The sequence below is a fragment of the Diabrotica virgifera genome, chromosome 3 (genome assembly GCF_917563875.1).
Source record: "Diabrotica virgifera virgifera chromosome 3, PGI_DIABVI_V3a".
Taxonomy (NCBI): domain Eukaryota; kingdom Metazoa; phylum Arthropoda; class Insecta; order Coleoptera; family Chrysomelidae; genus Diabrotica; species Diabrotica virgifera.
The window spans coordinates 45026903-45053711 of record NC_065445.1 but is presented as its reverse complement, the minus strand read 5'-3'; the positions used below and the strand labels follow the sequence as shown (position 1 = coordinate 45053711).

General features: G+C 36.0%; 1 protein-coding gene across 3 annotated transcripts in view; it reads left to right on the top strand.

The window, feature by feature from the left end:
• Positions 1-26809, top strand: part of LOC114342894 (solute carrier family 41 member 1) — a 348268-nt gene that overhangs the window by 20644 nt on the left and 300815 nt on the right. The window contains exon 1 of one of the 3 annotated variants that reach the window (XM_028293724.2): positions 15639-15740. The exons of the other annotated variants lie outside the window; for them this stretch is intronic. The gene's annotated coding sequence lies outside the window, so the exon portion shown is untranslated. Of the gene's footprint in view, positions 1-15638; positions 15741-26809 lie in introns of those variants that run through there. 3 annotated transcript variants of the gene reach the window in all.

The following is a 26809-nucleotide window of genomic DNA, read 5'->3' as shown; positions in this document are numbered from 1 at the left end:
TCGTATTCAAGAGGTAGAAGAGGAAACGGGCATTAAAATAAACTTAAACACAACCAAATTTTCAGTTTTTAGTTGTGACCCACATTCAGATGAAGAGCTTCAATTAAAAGGAGTCCAAGTGGAGAAAGTTCATAAAATGACATATTTGGAAACTTTGGTAACGAAATAACTAGATCTAGACATAGAAATAAAGCGTAGAATAGCAACGACTAAAACTACTTTTAGGAAAATGAAGTCAATTATTTGCAATAATCATCTCAGTTTAGAAATAAGACAAAGAATGGTTAAGTGCTATGGTTGGTCTGTACTTTTATACGGCGCAGAAGTATGGACGCTAAAAGTATCTATCATGAACAGAATTGAAGCATTGGAAATAAGAATTCATAGAGGAATGCTGAAGATACCTTCACATCAAGAAAAACTAATGAAGAAGTACTAAGAAGGTTCAACTACGCAGAAGTGTGGACGCTGAGAGTATCTATCATGAACAGAATTGAAGCATTGGAAATGTGAATTCATAGACGATGCTGAAGATACCTTCACAGAAAAATGCTCACGTATTTAAAACCGAAGACGGAAAAATTTGTGATCACGAACAACAGTGCAAAGAATGGGAGAGACACATCAGTGACCTTTTTGACCATGCTTCTCGAGAAAAATCTCCAAATACTACCTGTGACAACCAATTAACCCGGCATTGGTCGCTAGGTAAATTGTTACGCGAGTGGTCGCGCGTGTGATTTTCTCTCACATATCCAACTTTTGCATTTCTTTACAAAATTTTATAAAAAGATGAGCTTTCATCAACTATAAAGCCATTTGCTTTAAAAAGACACAACGTTTTTCTGTTTTATTATTATTATCTTTATATAAAATGTGACTATTGATGCCGCCAATATTTAACATTGAAAAATATATGGTAAGTGACCATCTACAACTAACCCGTGAAACAGAATATAGGATTTTCATATCATCGACCACATCCAGGGCGCCTTTTATTACATCATAAAAGGATATTATTTCACGTTTTAACGGGAAAAATAAAATTAATTTTTATACACAGTTGGTGACGCCAGTGGTCGCTTGATGATAGAATCTCTCACATGAAGCGCACTGACTCAACAATATGGTGATACTAAGTAAACTGAGTCACTATCTGAGCGGACGAGTCTATTAGATTGTCAAGGAAGGATAGTTAGGAGACTAGAAGGAACTACAGCGCGTATATTTTCCCAGAAAAAAAGTTGTGCTCAATTTTCTAAAACCGTGAGAGAAAATCTCATATAGCGACCACTGGCGGGTTAACAGAGGTCCCAGTATACTGAAGTCAGAAGTCATAAAAGCAATACACCAAGCCAAAAACAATAAAGCACCTGGACCAGATCAAATCCCTATTGAGCTACTTAAACTTTTAGATGAGAAAAACATTACCTACTTGACTACTTTCTTTAACAAAATTTACAACGAAGGAAAAATACCAGATGATTGGTTGGAGTCACTTTTTATAACATTACCAAAGAAAAGCAGGCCCACCAAATGCAGCGATTTTAGACTAATCAGTTTGATGAGTCACACACTCAAGATACTTTTACGTATTTTACAAAACAGAGTATTCCTTCTGTGCGAAACTAGAATGGGTAATAAGCAATTTGGATTTAGAAATGGTCTAGGAACTAGAGAAGCACTATTTTGTATCCACGTTCTATTACAAAAAAGTTGTGAATCCCGAAAGAACGTTTATGTTTGTTTCATCGACTTCGAGAAGGCATTCTACCGAGTACAACATGATACACTCTTCGATTGCCTGCAGGCAGGAGGACTTGACCACTACGATATAAGACTGCTAAAATACATATATTACAATCAAGTAGCCCCTATCCAAATTGAATAGAGGCTGAAAACTGCCGATAAAACGTGGAGTACGACAAGGTTGGGTTTTATCACCCACCCTTTTTAATCTGTACTCTGAAAAAATCTTTAGGGGGGCTTTGGATGACAGACAAGAGGGAGTAAGGCTAGGCGGAGAAGTAATCAACAATATTAGATACGCTGACGATACAGCCATTCTTGCTGAAAATTTACAAGATCTTCAGACACTACTAAATCTAGTCAGTGAAGCAAGCTATCGGAGAGGCCTTAAAGTCAACATTTCAAAAATAAAGTGGATGGCAGTTGGAAAGATCAATATAGATCCAGATCAGCTTTCTCTTGATGGAGAGGAGTTAGAACGGGTAAATCATTTCAAGTACCTTGGCAGCTGGTTAAATGTAAATTGTGACTCTTATGAAGAGATAATAATCGAAATATCACGGAAGGCTTTTATGACCTGGAAACCAGTTTTATGTAAAAGAAACCTGTCGATGAATATTCGAAAGAAGGTGCTGAAATGTTATGTGTGGTCTATAATTATTATGATCTATTGTATTTGGGGTCTATTATGTGTGGTCTATTATATGGTTGTGAGACATGGACGTTAAAAACCACAATGCTAAACAAAATAGAAGCATTCGAATTGTGGTGCTATCGACGAATCTTAAAGATATCGTGGGTTTCGCACACCTTCAATGAAGATGTTCGTCAAATGCTGATTTCAGAACGTGCGTCTGCTCATAAGCATCATAAAGAGGAGAAAAACAGAATACTTCGGCCAAATAATTAGAGGACCTAAATACCATCTGCTTCGCCTTATAGTAAAAGGAAAAGTGGAGGGAAAGAGATGGATTGGTCGAAAGAAACTTTCATGGCTGCGTAATATTAGACAATGGTGTGGCTGCACAGTAGAAGAATCATTTCGCGCAGCAGCCGATAGAGAGAGATTTCAGGAAATTGTAAACATGATGACCGCCAACGTCTGAATACAGACACGGCACCTAAAGAAGAAGAAGAAAAAAAGCTAATGAAGAAGTATTAAGGAGGCTCGACAAAGATAGAGAACTGCTAAAGAGTGTTGAACACCGGAAAATGTCTTATGTGGGACAGATAGTGAGTGGAAACGGATAAAAACTATTCGACCTGACCCTTTAAGGCAAAATAGAGGACAGTAGAGGTGTAGGAAGAACATAAGATTCTTGGTTAAAATAACATTCGTGAATGGACTCAAATATCAAGGGCAGGACGATTATTCCATATTGCAGAAGATCGAGAAACCTTTTCAATGGTGATCGCCAACATCGTATAATATACTTAATTCTAATATGGCACGTGAAGAATAAGACGGATGATGGCGGCTTCTTTGATTTTTCTCTTTTTGATATCTATTTGACATCTTTCCACTGTGGGCTGTGTTCGTTTTGCAGGCATATTTGCATATCTGTGAAATGTCAAAATCCCTGTTTTTGATGTATATTTCATGTTCGTTAATCCTAACCCTTATTGGTCTTGCAGTTTCTCCCACGTAGAGATTGTTACGTTCTCAAGGAATTTTGTAGGTAGAGTTCTTTGGCCTCTCCTGTGTGTTGTTCGGTTTGGTTTTGGACATGATAGATCTGAGTGGACTGGTTGTTTAAAATGCTGTTGTTATGATGAACTTATTCTCTATCCTTTTTTATTTTTCGGATAGGCTCTTTACATATTATGTATATTTACATAATATGTATATAATATGGTATTGTTGTCAACCTTGAATCCCTGTTTTTGGGTGTAGCTAGATTGTAGGAAAGAGAGGTTGAACCTCGCAAAATAGACACAAGTCCAATTTTATTTTTTCTGGTATATCAAGGGGTGCTTATTATGAGACTAACATTTTCTTAAGAAAATTTGACCCGGACCACCTTTTCATCCCTTTAAAGGGGGTAATTTGTGGTTTTTGCGAACTGTACTGAAAATTAAGAAAAATATCTGCGGCAATTAATCACAAATACCTAAGTGGCTGATGTTTTGGTATAGGTGTCATTTAAGGGCAATTTCAAATTTTTTAATTACAGGGTGTTACATTTTAAAAACCCCTTTTTATACCATTTGAACCTTGTAAGGGAGAGTAAAAAAACTTTCAGCGATTATCCATGTACTGGTGGTTTTTAAAAATTTCTATAATGCACCCCCATTTTTTTCCCGGAACCACCCCAAAAAAAGAAGAATTAATAAAGAAAGTGATTTTCTTGGAATCCTTCACACACGATGCCCTCTATTAAAATGATTAATAGACTATTTTATGCACGTTCTTATTACCAATGCATGGATACCAAAAGCGATTTCTTGATGCAACCCCTGTAGCAAAATAAATAAATAAAAAGGGGGTTAAATTTTTTTTCTTTTTTTTTGTTTTTTGACCCATATGGACATATTCTCCATCAATAGGGTTTTTCATAATGTATATGATTATTGCAACATCTCTGCCCCTATCCATGAAAATAAACTGCAGAAACTACCCCTATCCCTTGGAGAGCATATGTTTACGATTTTCTCATTACCTATGCATTTTTTAAAAGAAAGCTTATACAGGGTGTTTCATTAATAATTGTCCATATAGTAACTGGAGAAACCTTAGCACAAAATAAGAAGATTTAACCTAAAACACTTAAATAAAATCTGGTTCCTTACTGAGTTACAGGGTGTTTTATTTAAAAATTTAAAAATTATTTGTGCTTAGCATTTTAAAACTATAAGACGTATCCTTTTCATACTTGGCAGAAAGTGCGACTACTATACTCCCTACTAAATTGTGATAAACAAACGTTTCTAGCTACTACCAGAGGCGTACGACAGGGGATAGTGAATGGTTAACCCTTCTTAAATTGTACGCCACTGGAGGAATTACTATTTTAGTGCCATTTTTAGATTCTCCAATACTTTCTACGTAAATAATATAATAATATGATCTTCATTGGTAACGATAAAGTCATTAGTTTTCGAGATATTTGAAGTTAAATATGAATCGGCACAATTATTTTGACTAATTTATGATACGATTCATATGATTAAAATTTAAAAATTATTTGTACCCAGTACTTTAAAAGTATTTGGCGTATCCTTATCATACTTGACAGAAATTGTAGGTACTGTACACCCTACTAAATTAAGATAAATAAACGTTTCTAGCTACTACCAGAGGCGTACGACAGGGGATAGTGACTTGTTGACCCTTCCCAAATCCTACGCCACTGACCGTATTGCAATTTTAGTGTAATTTTATGATTTTCCAATACTTTTTATGTAAATAATATACACTTCCTTCGTAACGATAAAATTATTGTTTTCGAGATATTTGAAATTAAAAATGAAGCGACACAATACATTAATCAAAATAACCGTGTCGTTTCATTTTTAACTTCAAAGATCACGAAAACTAATGACTAGGGAGCGGATTTATATGCGATCAATTTTGATGAAATATGCGCATATATATGCAGTAAAAAATTACGAAATATGCGCAAGATATGCACAAAAATTCAAAAAATGCGCATTTCGAGAAACCACAAATTTTCTGTTCTAGGAGGTTCTTTTATAGGGGGGGCGGCAATCTTATTTATTATCTTTCAAATAAAATCATTATTTTTTATACATGCAATTTATTCACATTTGTTACAGAAACTGATACCAATAGTTACCTATTTAAAATAAAACAACAATATCAAATATCACTATATATTTCGATTATAATTCACCACAATGTGTTTTTCCAAATTGTTTACGAGGAAACATTTTCTTTGATCAGATAAAATATTTTTATAACTTGAGAAACTCTTTTCAACATCAACAGAAGCAATTGGGAGCCGAAAATTCTGCACCAAAATCAATTTCAAAATTTCCATTAAAAATTTAGCATATGTCCTCCAAAGTTTTAAAGCTGTTTAAAGACGGGATTTGATCTAAAGCATAAATATTTCAATTTCCGTTAGAAAATCGTAAAACTCTGGTTAAGGGCTTGTTTTCATGTAGGCGGTTTGTCAGCGGTTGACGCCGCGGTTAGCCGACGTTTGCATCGTACACATGAGAGCGATTGACTGGCGGTCTCATTCCTCCCCTAGTAAACTTACAACCGCCGCGGTTTGACGACGGATCGGTTGCATATGTACGATTCCATTTGTTTCTTGGCAACTCGAACCGCGGCGGTTGGGTTTTTCAGGTAAACCATGGCGTCAAACGTTGGCAAGCCGCCCTATCTGAACAAGGCCTAAAGGTGTAAATTCTCTTAACAATAGGGGATTTAAAAGAATCACCAGAATTATAGGTACCTACTAAATTGGGATACAAATTGTACTAAATATAATAAAAGTAAATAAAATTCGGATTTCCCGGTAAACCATCCTTTTAACATCCTACAATCATTTTATAACGGCTTACTATAAGCACTATAAGTATTTGTGTAAAGATCGGGTATTTTCTAAGAAAAAATGAAAAGGCAGTGAATGAGCCGTCTCTCTTCAGGTATTTCTCGAATTAATAGATAGGACAGCCTGTGCGGGGAAATATTTTGTGTTGATTTAAAAAATTAAATTTTTTTTTGGACTTAAATGTTGTTAAATAGGCACAAAATATGCATGTTTCTTTAAAAATATGCAAATTTTAGTAAAGTTCTCAAATATGCTAAATATGCATGCGATATGCATTTAGCATAAAATCCGCTCCCTACTAATGACTTTACCGTTACGAATGAAGAGTATGTTATTTTCATAGAAAGTATTGGAGAATCCAAAGATTGAACTAAAATAGTAATTCCGCCAGTGGCGTAGAATTTGGAAAGGGCCAAACATTTACTTTCCCCCGTCGTACGCCTCTGGTAATAGCCATAAACGTTTGTTTAACATAATTTAGTAGTTTGTACAGTACCTATACTGCCTGCCAAGTATGAAAAGGGTACGTCGAATAGTTTTAAAATTCTGAGCAAAAATAATTTTTAAATTTTTAGATAAAACACCCTGTAACTCAGTAAGGAACCACATTTTATTTAAGTGTTTTAGGTTAAATCTTCGTATTTTGTGCTAAGGTTTCTCCAGTTACTATATGGACAATTATTAATGAAACACCCTGTATAGAATTAAAGACGACTATTTTGTCTACAAATAAGGTCCTATGTATTTTTTCTTATAAGCAACCGTTACTGCTTTGGCAGTAAACCGCCGCAAACCTCAGAAATGCTTTGGCGGGCTCCAGTTTTCGTTTTTTTTTTCGTCACCTATTCATTTTATTGATAACGTACTTATGGAAAATAAAAGAACACACTATCTGCTACACATTATGACCTATCCATGTTTTATTTTCTTTGTACCCTTATTAAGCCACAGTGGTGGCCCAAAATCAATTTTTAATTATTTTTTTTTATTAATTCTCGTTTTTTTTGGGTGGTTCCGGGGAAAATATGGGGGTGTATTATATAAATTTGTAAATAACATCAGTACATGGATAATTGCTGAAAGTGTTTTTACTCTCTAGAATAGGAGGTTCAGATGGTATAAAAAGGGGTTTTTTAAAATGTAACACCCTGTAATTAAAAAAACTGCAATTTCTCTTAAATGAAACCTATACCAAAAAACCAGCCACTTATTTGGGATTAATTGCCACAGGGTTTCTTCTTAATTTTCATTACAGTTAAGAAAAAATATTTTTTTAATAACATCTTTTTTAAAAATTTGTCAAATTTGGGGCGTCACCCCCGCTAAACGGTGGGTGGTAGTCATATGCTGTCGGGCAATAAATAGGAGGAAATACAGTCCTCTTCATTTTACTATAAAATAAATTTTTTGAAAAACGTACAGGAAGGGCTACGTTTCGCAAAAACCACAAATTATCCCGTTTAAAGGGATGAAAAGGGGGGTTCCGGGGCGAAATTTTTTTCGACGGTGACAGTAATAGTTATGTTTAAAAATTTACACATTTTTTAAGATATCTCGAGATAGAAAAAAGGTATCGACATGCGGTTTTCGGTATTATGTTGCTAATTTGGTCTAATTTTGTAACACATAATTAAAAATGCACACTTGTGTTTAATATTTTCCAAAGAAAACTAGATTTCTGAAAATAATTTATAAACGCCTCCTAGGCGTTAATTGCTGTCTACGTTTGTCACCATACCGAAGAGAACTAAGGCAATGCAATGGTCAGATCATCGAACAATCTCCTTGATGAGTCACCTGCTTAAAATATCTCTTAGAGTCATCCACAACCGAATCTATCAAAAACTAGACATCGATATTAACGATACACAAATGGGATTCAGAAAAGGATTAGGTACAAGGGATGCTCTCTTTGCCTTGAAGTTCTAACACAGAGATGCCTAGATGTTAACCAAGAGGTACACGCCTGCTTTATAGACTTTGAAAAGGCCTTTGACAAAGTACGCCACAGTAAACTCAAAGAAATCCTGAAGAGTAAGAACATTGACACCAAAAGCATACAAATAATATTAAATCTGTACTGGAATCAGCGAGCTAATATAAAAATAAATAAGACCAAACATCGGACGAAATAGAAATACGTAGATGGGTACGACAGGGTTGTATATTGTCACCGCTCTTGTTTAATATCTACAGCGAACAAGTATGCTAAGAAGCTCTATCATATGCAAACGAAGGGATAATAGTCAATGGAGAAGTTATCAATAACATTCGATATGCTAACGATACTGTGATAAAGGCAAGAACAGCGGAAGATCTACAACATCTAGTTGAAAGTATGAATGAGATATGTAATAACTACGGCGTAAGGATGAACGTCAAAAAACCACATATATGACCTTCAGTAAGAATCCAATAAATGACACTAGTATCACAATAAACGGTACCCAACTTGAAAAAGTAAACGAATACAAATACTTGGGAACCCTTATCAATGAAACAGGTGATCAAAATCACGAGATAAAAAGAAGTATTGAAATTGCCAGGTCTACTTTTATAAAAATGAAAAAATTATTTTGTAATCGTGGTATTAGTATTCATCTACGAACTAGAATGTTAAAATGCTATGTATTCAGTACTTTGCTCTACGGTGTTGAGTCATGGACTCTTAAACAGAGGAATATTAAAAATCTTGGAAGCTTTGAGATGTGGTGCTACCGCCGTATACTAAGAATAAGTTGGGTGGATAAAATTACAAATGAAGAAGTAATACGCAGAATAAATAACGTGCCAGAAGTTCTACTGAATATAAAAAAGAGAAAACTTGAATACTTAGGCCATCTGATGAGGGGACAAAAGTACACATTCCTACAAAATATAATGCAAGGAAAAATCAAAGGACGAAGAAATCCAGGCCATAGAAGAATGTGCTGGATGAGAAATTTGAGAGAGTGGTTTGGCTGTACCACTAACGAATTATTCAAAACAGTATTCAAACATTATTCAACATTATTCAAAGCAGTAAATAAAATTAGAATCGCCCTAATAATATCCAATCTCCGATAGGAGAGGCACTCAAAGAAGAAGAAGGCGTTAATTAATATTACTTACTTGGCTATTTCGAAAATAATATTGCTTTTAGTGTGGATATGTTAGACCTTTAGAAATTGTAGATAGCTCCGTCTCTGATTGTGACTAACGAACTTCAGCAATTAATTCTTCTCGAAAAATTCGACACCTGTCAAATATAATGACCCTTAAAGCCTCATTATTTCGAACTGAAAGCCTATTCTGCTTTGTTTAATTTACTGATAAAGTTATTTATACGCGTAGATCGTCGCGTTAATTTATGGTGCTCAAATCACAATTAAACGACAAAGTCCAAATTTACGTTAACAGTTTTTAAATTAATTCGATGTGAAATACGACGATACGATAGCTGTTTGATATTCTAGAAAAATAATTGTTTAGTAGGTGTTAACAGTCTTGTTAAAGAATTTGGGAGTAACGATGCATTTCTAAATAAGGACCAAAGCGATCTCGTGCAGCTATTATTAATTTTAAAGATGCGTGTAATCGTTTTGACTTGACTTTTATAGCAGTAGCCATAATCAAGAAATAATGTTAAAAACAGATGTTTATAGTTTACTTATAAGTCAATAAAAAATAGATACAAAAGAATACCAAAGAAGCATATACGCGGGGAAAAACTGGTATCAGCATTAATAGACCTAAGAGCAGCATTTGACACGATAGAAATACAAATTAAAGGGGAATTCTTGGGGAAGTTAAACGTACCAAATACGATGGTAAAAATTATAGAAAGCACTTACAAAGCGGTAAAAGGAAAATTACAAATAACTGGGGAAACATCGGAAAAATTTAGTTGTAAGAGAGGTGTTAAACAAGGTAATACTCTCAGTCGTTTGCTATTTATAATCATAATAAACGAACTAATAACGAATACTAAAGTAAGAACCAACCAACTACAGAAATAATAGGAAACCCTAGATCAAAATCGGTAACCATAGAGTCCCTAATGTACCCGGACGGCACATTACTAATAGCAAGTTCCGGGAACAAAATGCAGAAACTAATGGATAATGGAATTATTATGGGTAGAGCAAATAGAAGAACCAAAAATGAAAATAAACGATGAAAATGCAAGATAATGATAATCAACGGTAAAGTAGAGAGGAAATATAATGAAATACAGATAAAATGCAGAAACTTAGAACTAGAAATAGTTACAACTTACGAATACCTGGGAAGTATCATTACTAACAACGGAAAATAGACTGGGAAATAACAAATAGAACAAAGAAATCATACAAGTTATACTATGCGTTAGCCCCAATACTGGGACAAAGGCAATTTACAAGAGAGACAAAAATAAAATATATAACACAATAGTGATACCGACTGTGCTGTATTCAACTAAAAACTTGACAAATCTGGGAAAACATAGAAGCAGGATAAATACAATGGAGATGAGACATTTAAGAAGTAAAGACACAATGGGATATATTTAGCAACGAGACTATTAGGAGAGTGGCCAACCAATAACCAATAATGAGTAAACTAGCAAAGAGATACCTGAACTGGTATATACCCAAAATCCCGACTGCCAAAATCCCACAGCCAAAATTCCGACACGCCAGAATCCTCGCATAAGTAAAAATCCCGACCACTACATTTTGAATATTTATTGTTTCCTTTTCAAATTCAGTACCAAATTACAGACAGTGTATTGAAATTGAAAAATAATTACTTACTTAGGGAGCGTTCAAGTATTACGTAACGCGATTTTTGAAGATTTTTGACCCCCTCCCCCCCTACGTAACCCACTGTAATGGGCGTTTAACTATTACGTAACGCAATTTTTGAAGATTTTTGACCTCCCACCCCCCCCCCCCCCCAACCTGCGTTACGTAATACTTGAACGGTCCCTTACCTACTAACCTACTTTTTTAAAAGAGAAAATTATTGAACACTTCATTTTATAATGTAAAAGCTATAGGCACTTACTAAAATGGATGGTTTTAAGTGAATTGATAGTATCTATTATATGAATGTAAACTTGAAATGAGGATTTGATTATTAAGTTATATTGAACTATATATTGACAAAAAAAGAAAAATAATTTTCATGTAGTACCTATGTTAGAAATTTTATTTAGAAAATTAGTTCATATTAAATGGTATATATACTTTTGTTTAGTAACAAAAAATAAAAAACAGATTTTGGCGTGTCGGGATTTTGGCTGTCGGGATTTTGGCTGTCGAGATTTTGTGCTGTTGGGATTTTGTTGTAGACCCGATTATTTTAATTATAGTCGTCAAATCTTGCTATTGTCTTATTACTTTTGCAACTTGTCTAAGATGAATCACCCCTAATGCCCACTTGTTCGACATCCTATTAGGTTCACTTACATCCCATCGGCACACTCTGTTTGCCAGTTTTATATACCAACGATATTAATGGTCATTTTTTAAACTATACTATGCATGGTATATGGTATCATCAGTGATACACATGGTCCAGAAATAAACCAAGAAGGTTGATCACCGACGTTCACAGTATCATCACAGTATTATTGGTAGCCAAAGTGTTTACCCTTTGTTTAGTGTTTAGTATGAGAGTCTGCGAAAGATTTTAATAGGTATAATTAAAAAAAAACTTTGGAGAAAGTATACAACCCTGCATTACTACCTTTTTATTGAGAAATCTTCCGTTTCGTTGAAAATTTGAATACGTACTGTTGCTGTCTGGTTCCAATACCGATTGGTGATAACTCTTATATCCTTGGAATCCAATTCTAATTTTTGTAGATATTTCATCATTAGTTTCTATTTTAGTTATCGAATGCTTTCTCATAATCGATGAAACAAAGAAAAACATTCTGTCTTTGATCTACTTGCTACTTCACTAATAAGATCCAAGTTATCAGCTTATAATTTTTTTTTTTATTTTTATACATTTTTTCTAACTAATCTTATAATAAAGTACTTATATCCTGTATAAAGCAATATGAGCTTTGTTTGTTAATTAACCAGAGCAAACCCATTCTAATCTTAAGCTTTCTTAGAAACTAGATAGTGCTAAATGAAACAAATAGTTATAGTAATAATTTACCTATCTATTATTTCTCTAACACATGTAATGAATGTAAGGAATATATTTTATAGAAATTTTTTATATTTTATATTTTCAAACATAAACAATGTTGTGTAAAAGTCCGTTTCCTTGTGATAATATGTCGCTATTATTATCGCTAAACTATGATTATTCAACGATAATCGATAATCGCAGAGCTCTATTTGTTTATATTTCATTTATCGCATAAAACGTTATATTTATAAATGTTACAGACTTCATTAAATTGATTGAAATTTACATTCTCATACGCGCCAATTTGAATTATGAAATTTTAAGTGCATTTTTACGTACAGTTTAGTACAATATGTTTGATAATAAAAATAAATAAACAACTCTCTTAATCTTTACAATTATTTTGGATTCAACCCTTTCATTCCCCCTTATACTTTAATGAAATATATGTTTTGTTTTTCTATTTTCATTAAATTCTTAGAAAATGTATACTTATTTTATTAAATTTATACGTATATCTATATAAATGTATGGAATATAATACAATAATTTTGATACAAAATATTTTTTCTATAATAATCTTTTTCTTGCCATCTAGTATACTTTTTGGTCATTTAAAGCTGTATGTATTTTTTGATTAATTAATATAATTAATATATTCCCCTAAAAAAATTTTTGAAGATAAGGCAATTTCAAGTCAAAATAAAATTTTAATTATTTTAATTTGTTATATATCAAATAAAATAATAGGAATTAAAAAAAATGCCACTGAATAAAGGTAAAATGAATAAAAATAGTAATTTAAAATTGGAATTAATAAAAAATATGAAAAAAATATACCTATATCAAAAAAGAGAATTTTTTATAAAAATTTTTCAGTAGATATTTTTAGCACTCCATTGTAGAACTATTTTGGTAAATAAAACGAATTTATTTTTATTTGTATTCATAATTAAAAAAAAAAGAATGTGTGTGTACTTTGTACGCACGTAAGAAGATATTCTTCTATTATATAGGTAATTTCAACGAAGTAAATATACTTAACAGGTTATTTGTATTTTATTTAAAAATTAAACTAACTTTCTTATCTACCACTCTCAAAAATTTTTTATTAAAACAACCAAAAATAAAAAAAAAGTATTAATCACCCAGGATTTGAACCCGCGTCATTCCAATCACGGAACTAACGCCCTTCCAACTACACCAGCGAGGTCCTTCTAATTGTAAGTTTCGGATATAATTACACAACACATAAAATGTTATGCCTACATAATATGTTATAGGTCTGGATTCCGCGTATGAAAAAAAAGTTGATTAATAGCAAGCTGAAAATTTGTTAATAGCTTAAGGGTGTCTAGTGGGATAAACTTTGATATATGGGAACACTGGAACAGGGACAGTTTTAATTGTGGAACAGGTTAAAAAGTTGGAACGGCCAGACCACGAAAACGGCACATGTATTTTGTCCGACAGAACAGACTTAAACTCTCCGAACAGAGATTAAACTCTCATGCAAAAATCAGACTGCTATTTATCACCTGTCATAATTCCTGTCATTTGACATATTCTACATGTTCCACTCATTAAAACGCCCATTTTGTGATAAATAGCACTCTGATTTTTGCATCAGAGTTTAATCTCTGTTCGGAGAGTTTAAGTCTGTTCTGTCGGACAAAATACATGTGCCGTTTACATGTGCCGTTTTCGTGGTCTGACCGTTCCAAATTTTTAACCTGTTCCACAATTAAAACTTCCCCTGTTCCAGTGTTCCTATATATCAAAGTTTGTCCGACTAGACACCCTTAAGCTATTATTAAATTTTCAGCTTGATAATAATCAACTTTTTTTTCATACGCGGGATCCAGGTCTATTATTATTTTACTACAGAGAAACACAAATCCAAAAACAGAAGAATTATAATAAATAATACATTTACTAAAAACACTAATATATTCTTTTAATGACTTATTTGCACGGATACAGATACATAAATACCTGTCTTGAAAGTTTAGCAAGGAACTACATACTGTCTGTGTGCGCAGGCGCGCAGATTTATGTACAATTTTACCCTCAATCGAATCGCGCCTAAAGAAGAATATCTTCAAAAATTGAACACCAGAAGTCTGTACAGAAAAGTAGAAAAAAGTATGTATGTATACACCGTTCTTAGGCGTCAACGCCCTTCGGTAGGGATCTATGGAGGAGTATCACCAAGCCGGAAGCCCTTATCCCTTCCCGTACCGCTCCTCCATAGGCCGATCAGACGCCAGTTTATTCCAGACCAAGCCGTAGACTCTATTGAGTTTTATACTACGGCGTTGGCCTTTTATAAATTTCATGACCTAGGTGAGGCTCGAACCAGCGACCGCAAATCGCAAATCCACTAAACTTGTCGATCGACTGAGCCCCAGCTAACTGGACCGTCAAGACCGAAAAAAGTATACTTCTATAAATAAACTTGTATAGTAGTATCAACTACTCAGGGATCTATGTATCTGGGACTAGCCGGTGCCGGTACAGATAAAACGTACTATGAAAACTGCACCAATAGAGTGCTAATAGCACCAATGATGATGATGATAAGTATCATTGGCAAGCTCAGTGATAAGAGCGCCTACCTTTGGAACTAAGGTTCGTGAGTTCGAATCTCACCTAGGTGGGGAATTTTTCATTTATTAAAGACTAATAAATGAAATTAGTTTCTATCCTTGTGGGATCGGTACTCACCGGAGAGACCGCAAACGTTCGGATACAATTAGCGTCTCTTTGCAAAGACAATGACGTCGAATTTGCTAAGTAACAAGAAATTTAATCAACACAAATATTACACATTACACTAGGTACCTGATTGGAAAAATCCGTTGTACCATGCCAATGGCCATTATTTGTCGAGGCATTAAGCTAAATAAAAAAAAAAGATTTATACCATAAACAATTTAATATTGTCTAACCGAAAACAGCTTAAAATTCATTCTCCTTTGTTTATTTGAAGGATTATTAAAAACGTCTTTTGAAAGAATGTGCAATAGGTAGTAAATGTTTTTATTGTCATCATTAGAGTAAATAAAAACTTGCCAAAACCTAGACAGTTAAATCCTCTTAACGACCCCAGGTTTATAGCCACATGACTTTACCAAATGCTGCAAAAATAAATATTGCTAATGTAAGTAATATTAAAAGAGATAATCTAAAGTAACAAAACAATAAAGCTTATTGCTAATTGCTAATGGTTCGTTACCTTACTATGAATAACACTACAGAATAGCATGCGCGCAATTTGAGGTGACATTTAAATCGGATTTAATGACAAAAAGTTCAAAAACAATCATTTCTCGGAGGTTTTATTGTGATCTTTACGTAAGTATTTTTCATTTTTATCGTTTCTTTGTTATTAGCACAGTTTATGAGAGTTTTGGGGTGTAATTTTCAGAGTCACGACGGATGTGCTTGAAAATTTGGATTTAGGTGCCCTACGACAAGACGAGCGACAATTAAAGCACTGTAAGAGCAGTAAAATGAAGCTCGAAAATGGGTCCAACAATGAATGTAGTGAATATATTTACATTTACAGCTCTGTCTGGCCATCCACTATACTCACTGTAGAACCCATTTTTCGAGCTTTACATTACTGCTCTTATAAAATATATATTGTTATGTTCTACTTTATCTTCTTTATTGGATTACTTTGCAAATTCTTAATTTAATTAATTACTCAATTAATTTAATTACTGCCTATGTAAAAACAAAACTGAATTCAAATTAAATTTTCTAATAAACTTTATTCTCAGGGCTAATTTTGTATTCGATGCAATACCTTTGATTTGTGGCTTATAGTATCTCTAGTTGCTTACTCCTTCCAGGATAAAACAGGGAAATTAAACACATTCAATGTCATATAAATGTAATCTATTATTTATTTATCCAATGTGCCGTATAAATAAATATAAAAAAAATACCAAAATCTAAATTTGTTGTAACAATTTCTTACTTAATAAATCAAGCTTTAATTCTTATGTCTCCTTGTTTTAACAAAAAAAAATTATTTAAATAAATTATTATTTATTCATACTAAATTTAATAAACTTTACTTTTCTCCTTTTGCATTGAATACTTAAAGCTGGAATGACTAACTGAGTTATAGAACTGTTCAATACAAAAAAAATTAAGCATATATGGTGTGGATATAAACAAGCTCTCTCTGTTTCGACAAATGATTTGACTAACCTTTTTGTTTCTTCAATTCGTCTTTTTCCAGATTGCCTCGTCCTTGATTCTCCCACACGTACTGTTTGGATGTTGCGAAAAGATCCTTCTCGTCCAAACTGCTTCAAAAACAAACAAAAACTAGGACTCCTCGAATTCTCTAATAAGTTTTCTCCTTGCTCGATATGTTGTGCAAATAGATACCAATCAGCTACTCGTTCTAGACAGAACAAAGGAATCTTCCTCGGACACAGGAAAATTCACTTCTCAACCGATCAACGATTTCGTTTCAACTTGATTCTGCTCGCAAAGGCCGATTTCACCACTTTACACTGACTTTTCACTTTTCAAAAACTGGACTGCTCTCTCCCGATATTAATCACACAGTATCTATCTTTTCTCTCTGAAATTCCGACTCCACATTCTCATCCCTTCCATCGATCTTTCTCTACCAATCAAAAACAACCTCTCTACCCAAAACATCCATACTTTCTTTTCCTAAGAAACCAACTTAATTTGTATCCAACTTTCCATTTTGTTAAAATTCTAAGAGACATCAAATTACTATCGTTTTTTCAAAGAACTAAATAAAAAGCCTTACATTCTGAATTCAATAAAATTTGTTGATCGTTTCGAATTATTTACAAAAATCCTATTGACGTTCACAAAACGAAATAATATGCACTATCCAATATTTTCGGACCATTGTCTGTAAATCCTTTAAAAATAAAAACCCATTAACGAAAACCACATTAACGATTTCAGCTTCCCCGAAACAGCACTGTTTATTAACTAAATTAGACTCTCTATAATTTTTGGTCATATACAGCGTGAAGAAAATCTATGATCTCGTGGTCTCTGATATAAATTTATTTTCTGAATTTTTCCAAAAAAACAATTCTGCAACAATATATATGGACCGTTCACTCTTGTTAGAGTATAGGTCGCTCAAATACTATGAGCTCTTTTAATCCACTTCACGCGGTGGATTAGTCCGCAGTTCCCTTTAGGTCGTCGTTCATAGGTTGTGGTGTTTTTTTGCCTTCCCTGCTATCTTCTTCCACTCTCTCCGGTCTTGAATCTTCTCTCTCCAGTTTGCAATTTCCATATTAATTTGATATATCGTCTAGCAGTTGATCTTCCCATCTTATTTTTTGTCTTCCTCTTGGTCTATTTTTTACTGGTTTCCAGTTCATTATCCTCCTGATCAGTTCTTCTACCCCTCTTCTTTGTGTGTGCCCAAACTATCTGAGCCTTTATGCTTTAATGGATTTTACTATATCTTCTCCTTCAGTTATATTTATTATTTCATGTTTCATCAGCTTTCTATATTCCCCTGTTTCTGTCTTTACTGGGCCATGTATTCTTCTCATAATTTTTCTCTCAATTATTTTTAAGTTTTCTTCATCTTTTTTCGTAAGGCAAATTACTTCTGATCTATAGGCTATTACTGTATACTGGTCTAATTGCTGCTGTGTATATTTTTGATTTTGTTTTTTTGCTCAGGTTTTTGTCCTTGAGTAGTCGGTGATATTTCCAATATGCTCTGTTACCTGCTTTAATTCTTTCGTTTATCTCTATACTCATTCCGTTTTTGCCGTCCACCATCACCCCCAGGTATTTGAAGCAATCTACTCTCTGGAATGTATTTTCACCTATCTTTATTTCTGTTATTCTGTTTACATTGTGTCTTGTGCTAATAAGGTATTTTGTTTTATTCTGATTGACTATTAATCCTCTCGTTTTTGCTTCTATTACCAGGGTTAAAAGTGGCTCTTCTAGTATTTTTTTATCTCGTGCTACCTGTCCCAGGTCATTTCCATATCCTATGATCTGTGCTGAGCTTTGAATAATTGTCTTTTTCAGCCCTGTGTCCCTAATTACTCCTCCTAGAGCGATATTGAATAGTGTCGTTGACAGACTATCTCCTTGTCTTACCCCAAGTTCTATTTTGATGTCGTTTGTATCTCCCTCATTTGTTTTAACTTTTGCTGTTGAGTATTTCATTGTCATTCTTAGTCTTATTAGTTTTGCCGGTATCTCCATTTGTTTCATTTCCTTTAATAATTGTTGTCTGTATATGCTGTCGAAGGCCTGTTGGAAGTCGATGAATAGTATGTGTAATTATATATCATGTTCATACCTTTTTTCAATTGTTTGTGTTAGTACGTGTATTGCATCTATTGTTGATCTTCCTTTTCTAAAGCCCTGTTGGTATGGTCCTATAATTTTTTCTGTGTACTGATTTAGTCGGTTTCTTATAATTGTGGTCAATATCTTATACGTTGTATTTAGTAGCATAATTGCTCTGTAGTTGCAGCACTTAGTTGGATCTTCTTTCTTAAAGATTGGTGCGATATATCCGTTTTTCATTCTATGGGCATGCTTTCGTCCTTCCAAATTGTAACCATTAACTTGTGCATTCGCTTCGTGAGCTCTTCTCCTCCGTTGACGATCGACTCTCTGGCCATTCACTGTACTCATAATAGAACCCATTTTCGATCTTTACTTTACTGCTCTTACAGCGCTGTTATTGTCGCTCGTCTGACCGTAGGCTTAGGTTCTACTTATCCTCCACTTCAAAGTTGCCCGTTGGTTGCTTTCACTTAAGGGGTGTAAGGCCATGGTACAAAGACGCCAGGTACGATAGCCGGAATATCCGAAATTCGAATAAGTTGGCGCATGACGTCACAATGAGAGTGATTTTAAATATTCCCCATTTAAAACATTAGCGCTCGGAACACAATTAGTTTTAAATTGGTCATAAAAAGTCATTTTAATAGATTAATATAATTTCTGTTTAACTATTTCGGATTTATTGAACTGTAGGTGTTTTATTATTTTGATTTAAAAAATTAATTAACAATAGAATGAACAAAAATAAATTTCTAAAATAAATTTGTGAGTTATATTTAAAATTTTTTTGCATTCGTCGCTTTTTAAATAAATTTTACGATCTTGTTTTTGATTGGCTTGTCTTATTTGGCGCCAGTGTTAAGGAGGGGATCGAGCCATGGGCGTACATATAAAAATTTGTAGGGGGGCTAGACGTGAAGATGTTGCACATTACATTTTGTATACTTTGGATGACAATATATAGTTTAAATCACCCGAACAGCCATGGGGGGCACCGCCCCCTTACCCATATGTATGGGCGCCTATAAATCGTGCTTTAATTTAGTTGCACGTAAAGAGATGAAAATAACTGATTGCTAATGGTCTGAAACAAAAATCACAAAACAAATAAAACACAAGACTTTAAGTTACAATTTTCTTTAATTTTCTCTTATTTCTCATATTTTCTTTAAGTGTTAAGTTTAATTTCTTAATCCTAAAGTACATGCGCGACCGAAAGAACAGGTGTTTGGTTTTGTAATCACATTCAATCTTTTCAGACAAATCAATCAGTCTTTGCAAATATTTTTCCCTGACTTTAACTGAAGTCCGGACCCATTAAAATTATTAAATATACGTTGATGAATTTTTTATGCATTTTTACCACCAGTTCTTCTGGAGGTTTCTTTAGGCCGACTTCGGAGACTTGGTCAATCCACGTGTAAGTGGAAGTATCCGTACTTTCAGGCGAATCTAACTTCTTGCAGATATACCCACTGACATATTCCAATGTCAATTCATATTGTAATTGGTTTAATTCTTCGACGTCTGCATCCACTTCTTCTTTTTCTGCATCGTCAGATAAATCTGAAAAGTATGTTTTGCATAACAATTAAACATAACTAAATTATCGATTGGACCATCCCTGACCTCATCAGCTTCTGTGTTACCAGCTTCGGATAAACTCTTTCATTCCTTCTCAAAACATAGTTTTTTACGCGGTAGCGAAATTCCATCGCATCGGGATGGTCATGTAAGCCACCAGCCCTCCTCATGTTGCTAAAAAAATTCTCAAGTACATATTGGTTTAGATTGTACGTAAGAATATATTTTATATCGACTTTGCATTGTATATCCTTAAATAAACCTTTTAATGCGTTGTTAGTTTGAATTATTCCTAAAAGTGACAACGGAATTAAATTTAGTCAAAAGGGAGATAACGGTTATATTGATTATTAGCTAAAAAAATAGTTTTAATTAGATTGAGTTAAAAGCAAAACAACTTACCTTTCTGAAAAGGCAACAATGGTCGTTTTCTTTTATCTTTTAAAGCTTTCATTTTGTTTTGCGATAGGGCGAAATTTGATGAATAACTATTACTTTGGTCTTCAATATAAAATACTTACCACAGCAATTTTGAAATTTGAACTATTTAGCATAGGAAACATATTGAGTAGGTATATACCGACATAATATACAGTGGAACCCCGTAAATCCGAACCCCGCGAATCCGAACTTTCGGCAAATCCAAACCAACGGAAAGTGAAAAAAATTTAAAAATTCAAGACAAAAACTTAAAAACATGTTTATTATACAGAGTAAAGCCAGAAAATTGGACAATGTAGGATTACTAGGACTTTGACATTTAAAATTTCTTAAAAATAAATATTATACTTTAATGTATATGTTTATAAAATGTTTATAAAGGTTAAACACAAACTTACTTTGGTTCTCTCGTAGTCAACTTGAGTCCAAAAATATTGTCCATACTCTTGCGAGAACGTTTGGCTACTCAAAATCACAATAAAAGCTTTGAACTACTAGTTAAGGCTAACTTTCGGATAATCCGAACTTTTCGGAATCCGAACAGGCTGTCCCCCCAATTAGTTCGGATTTGCGGGGTTCTACTGTATAGCGTAATAAGAATATTGGATATTATTTATATAGTATATCAAATCATCAAATCACCAATATTATACATAATTATATAGATACCGATATTATCCATCTTTAAATTTCAATCATTTCTGTAAAATTCAATAATAGACCAGGGCGCATCTGTAAAAATATTAGTACATTTGGACGTTGAGAGGTGACTCAAATCTTTTTGTAGAAATTGCTTGAAAATAACTCGAATAATAATATTTGAGTTATCCTCCCTCTCAAAAAGGTCCGGAACATTGTTTAAATAATCAAAATGTCAAAAAATTAAGGAAAAATTCGATTTTTTTCTTGGTTTTTTGATCATAACTTTAAAAGAATTAATTTCCGAGAAAAGTTGTATTTATGTAAAAGTTGCGTAATTAAATTTACTATAATATAGAATTGGTGAAATATTTAAAAAATGGTCACCCTTGTTGGAAAAGAGCAATAATTGCGAAAAAACCATACAAAAACAAGTATTCGCATTTTACGTTTTTCAACCATTTATGCTATATTTAGGACTTTCATATTTCACCCAGAAAAACTTTATAATACAGTAAAACAATACTGTAAATTTCATTAAGATCGATTAAATAGATTTTGCAAAATAAATTTTGCAATCCAGCTTTCGCAAAAAAAATTCATTTTTTCAAAATGTTACAGGACTGAAAATAAAGCAGGTAGCAAGTTGAAATTTTTTTGCGTATATGACGCTCCGACTCGTCTTTGGGCTCTTCCATGACGACAGGGAGCGTTTTCTCTTGGTCCTTTTTGGACCTGGTGTCGTAGGCTTTCTTTTCTTCCGACATCGTTGTAACAAGTGCTCTCAGGAAGGAGAGACCAAAAGGCTATCGTCGTGGCTTGTGTAGACACAAGTTGGGACTCCCAGACCTCTATCTCCCTTGTATAGGAGGACCTGCGACGGCGAGAGACACAGAAAACGAGAAAACAAAAGAAAAGAAGAAGAATATAAGCACACTATCTTATAAGAATAGCATGAAAGATAAGAATGGGCGAACGATTATATACACATATAAATAAACAAGGAGAAATAATAATAAGCAGGCAAAGTAAATATTATATAAGTATATCAATAAGAATTCCGATAGCAAACGGATAAGTCGATTTAGGATATAATATACATAAAATAAACAATGAGAAATGGTTAGTAATATTACGCACACATACATATACTTATACCTAGAATATGAGTAAATAAAGAAATGGTTAAATAAGTATTAGTAAATGGTTATATAAACATACACATATACCTAGAATATGTTAAAGTAAGTAAAATAGTAAAAGAAACGGTTAAATAAATGTTAGTAATGGCTGTATAAATAACAAGCAGCACAGTGTACCTGTAAACGATAAAGAACGAATTAAAGTACAGAATAAACAATAAATATCGTCAGTAAACACCAACAGCAAAGTGTAGCTTTAATAAAAGCTAATGATAAGTAATTTCTTTTCTTACATTAAGAGATTACCGTGAAGGTAATATTTAAAGCTGAAAAAAAAAGTAGCAGAAACAGGAAAACGAAAGTAAACAAGTATTTCGAAAGGTAAGAACCAGAAGGTCTACGTGCCGCTCTCGTGGTCGGTGAGGATCTGCTCCCGAATGACGATTTCCACGCCTCTTTATACATTATAGTGCATATGCATTAGGCCACACCCATTCGAGAGCGTCCGTGTATTTTGGTGAAAATGACCACGATTCACGATATCCCCCTCCCATTGGAGACCTTCTGGTGAGTAATTTATTGAAGTAATTGTTAATACAACAAAAGAACAAAAGGCGGCTGCTATTAGCCTAATAAGGAAATGAAAGCAGCTCTCGTCTTGACTGCATGTTGGGAGCTAAGAACCTTTATTGGCCAGTCAAGACGGAGGTACAAGAGAAAAAAAAAGGTAAAAAAAGGTAAAATAGCTCTAATAGAGTCCAGGTTTCACAACACAGTACAACGAATGGCTTTCAGGCATTGGACAGTCTCTGAAATTGTCTGATTTGGCACATTTTCACTCAGCGGCGATGTCCTCGTCGTTGGCTGGTTGTTTTTGCTGCTCTTGTTGAGGAGGTTCCTCGTCTTGTTGAGGTGGTGCTGGACGGATGTCGTCAACATGGACCAGCCGGTCGGTGTCTTGACCTCTTTGGACCTCGTAAGTGTGGTCACCGGCTGCTCTGATAATAGAGTGTGGTCCTGTCCAGGTCTCGCCGAAATTCCCCCTAATATGGTTCCTGACGAGGACTTGTTCACCTGGTATGTACCTCGGAGGATGGCGTGCCTCAGGATTGTTGGGGGACAGATTTCGGCCGTAGATGGTTGCGCTCTGGATGGCCTGTTGGACCCTCTGCTCTCTTGTCTCCCTCCTCCTGATCCCGAAGCCAGATTCCTCGGAGCGTCTTGGTTTGTAGCCAAGGAGAAGTTCTGCTGGTGTTTGTCCTGTCGAACCGTTGGCTCGGGTTCTGAGTGTGAAGATTATGTCTCCGACGTAGGTATCCCAGCGTGGATCCTCCGGTGACGTCACTCTGGCCCGTAGCCCTTTCTTCAGTTCTTGGACTCTGCGTTCGACTGGATTGGCCCTCTGGTGGTAGATGGGACTTTTCTCGTGTTCTATGTTGTGGCGACGGAGGAACCTCTCCCACATGTCGGCTCGAAATTGGACACCATTGTCTGTAATGATGGTGTTTGGGTGGCCCCATCGGTTACAGATTTCGTCGTTAAGGAAACTGATGCAGTCTCGACTTTTTGCAGATGTGGTGCAGCGATACTCCACCCAGTTGCTGAGGCAGTCCGTTGCTAGGAGGATGTACCTGTTCTTGGTACCTCTGGCTACTGGATAGGGACCCAGGACGTCGAACGACACTCGTTCCCAAGGATTCATCGGAGCTCTTGGTACGACTGGAGCTGCTGGTTGTCGTCGTGCTGCTTTAGTTTTGGCACACTTCAGACACGATCTCACGTGTTTTATGACATCTTTCGTCAGCGTCGGCCAGTAGTAGAGGTCTCTGATGGCTCTAGCGGTCTCTTCCTGTCCTGGATAGTTAGCTTCCTTGCTGTTGTGGTAAACTTGCAGAACCTCTGCTCGGAAGCAACCAGGGACGTAGAGACGGTGGCTACCATTACTGACGTAGAAGGCTGCGTTGTTTTCTACTCTGAATTCTTCCAGGAGGCCTCTCTCGATGTCGGTTTGTGGTCCTCGTTCTTGAATTTGATCCAGCAGATCGGTGAATCTATGCATGCCGAAATCTGTCTGGTGACTTCTTTGGATTCTAGTCTGTAGGGGCATATCATTGAGGTCATCCAATATTGGATGGTCAGCACCAGCTTCATTGTCATCCAGGAGACACAGTAGGGGGAAGTTGTCGTCCTCTTCGCTTGGTTGTTGCGGCCAGGCCAGCCGCTCGACCTCTGCATCAGGATCGTGGACATCTTCTTCCTCCATCTTAGGGTTGCGAGAGAGGTGGTCAGGCAGCTCGTTCTCTCGGCCAGGTATGTGTACCACATCGAAATTGAACTCCTGCAAAAGGAGAGCCCATCTGGACAGCTTGGCTTTATCTGCTTTATACCTGTCTAACCATAACAGGGCTCGGCTATCTGTGAAGAGGGTGAACTTCTGGTCCTGAAGGTAGTGTTTGAATTTTTTCAGGGCCCAGATGACGGCAAGGCACTCCTTCTCATTGATGTGGTACTTCCTCTCTGCTGCTTTGAGTTTAGTTGAGCTGTAGGCCACTATCTGTCTATCATCAGGTTCGCCTTGGAACAGTACTGCACCCATACCAATATCTGAGGCATCCGTCTGCAGGCTGAACGGCAGGCTGGCATCCGGTCGTTTCAGCTCCAATCTACCAGATATGGCGTTCTTGACCTGGTTGAACGCTGTCTCGGCCTCTTCATTCCATTTGAACTTCCTTTTTCCGGCTGTGAGGTCAGTCAATGGAGTGATCATCTCAGCGAAGTTCGGAATGAAGTCACGGAGCCAGTTTGCGGTGCCTATGAACCCTCTCAGCTGCTTCAAGGTTCTAGGGGTTGAGAAGCCTTGGATCTTCTCTCTATGTCGGTCTATTGGCTGGGTGTTGGCAGACGTGATCTTGTGGCCCAAGTACTCCAGCTCCTTGGCGGCGAATCGGCACTTCTTGAGGGACACCCACAGGCCGTGAGTCCTCAGCCTCTCCAGTACCAGGTGAAGGTGTTTCTGGTGTTCTTTCCAGTTGTTTGAATAGATGATAATATCATCCATATACACCTTCACGAACTCGTCGACATAGCCAGCGAAGACGGCGGTAACCAGCTTCTGGAAGGCGGCAGGACCATTCTTCAAACCAAAGGGCATCACCGTGAACTCGTACTGGGAACCATCTGGTAGACTGAAGGCAGTCTTTGGTTTTGATTCCTCGTCCAGCGGAATTTGCCAAAATCCACTCTTGAGATCAAGGATCGAGAAGATTTTAGCTGTACCCAGTTCTTTAATACTGTCATGGATTGGTGGTAAGTTGGAGACTTCATCCACAGTGATGCCATTGATCTTGCGGTAGTCCACGCAAAATCTGGGGGTGCCATCCTTCTTGGTGACTATCACCACTGGGCTGTTGTACGGACTCTTGGAGGGCCGTATGACTCCAGCAGATAGCATGTCCTGGACCTCCTGGAACATGATCCGTTTCTTCTCTGGGGAGTACTTAAAGGGCCTCACATTGATGGGGCGGTCATCGGTTACTTCGATGCGCATCGTCGTGGCTCTAGTCGTGGGCTGGCGGACCTTGTCGTCGAAGACGTCGCTGTAGTCTTCGATTGTCCTCTTGACCACGTCGTAGGCAAAGTCTGGGGCCTGGTCTCTCTTCAGCTTAGCTTGGTTCTCTGAAGCTGGTGTTCTCGTTGGAGCTTCCCAAAATAAGGTACTGCGACTTCTAGTCCCTGCGTGTAGACATCTCCTGGGAATGTCTACTAGGACTTCTTCTGACTTCAGCCATGGCATGCCTAGTACCATATCATAGTTGAGATGCTCCATCACCTGACATCGAACCGTGCTGGTAAGGTCATCTGTAAAGCGGACCTGGACATCGGCTGTTCCTAGACTCTTAGACGTGCGGCCACTGCACGCCAGACGGACTATGGTGGGTTTGTCTTCGATCATCTCCTTCTCAATCAGGCCCATACTGACGAAATTGCTCGATGCTCCAGTATCTACCAGGGCCCTGATCCTGGCTGAGTTGATTTCGGCTGAAATCATCGGGAGATGATGTCTGACATGCTTGGTCACCATAGGATTGAGTTGGGGCTCCACTGGGGTCCTTAGTGGTCGCCCCCTTCGGCGTTTCCCTGGTCTTGGTTCTGACGGTCGTTTCTTCCCCTCTGCCGTGATGCTGAGCGGTTTGATTGGCGGTTGGAGCCTCTTGTCCGCCAGTCGTCCAAGGTTTCGGTTTTTACGGGTGTCTGGGATGGACGGTTGTCCTCCCTTTGCTG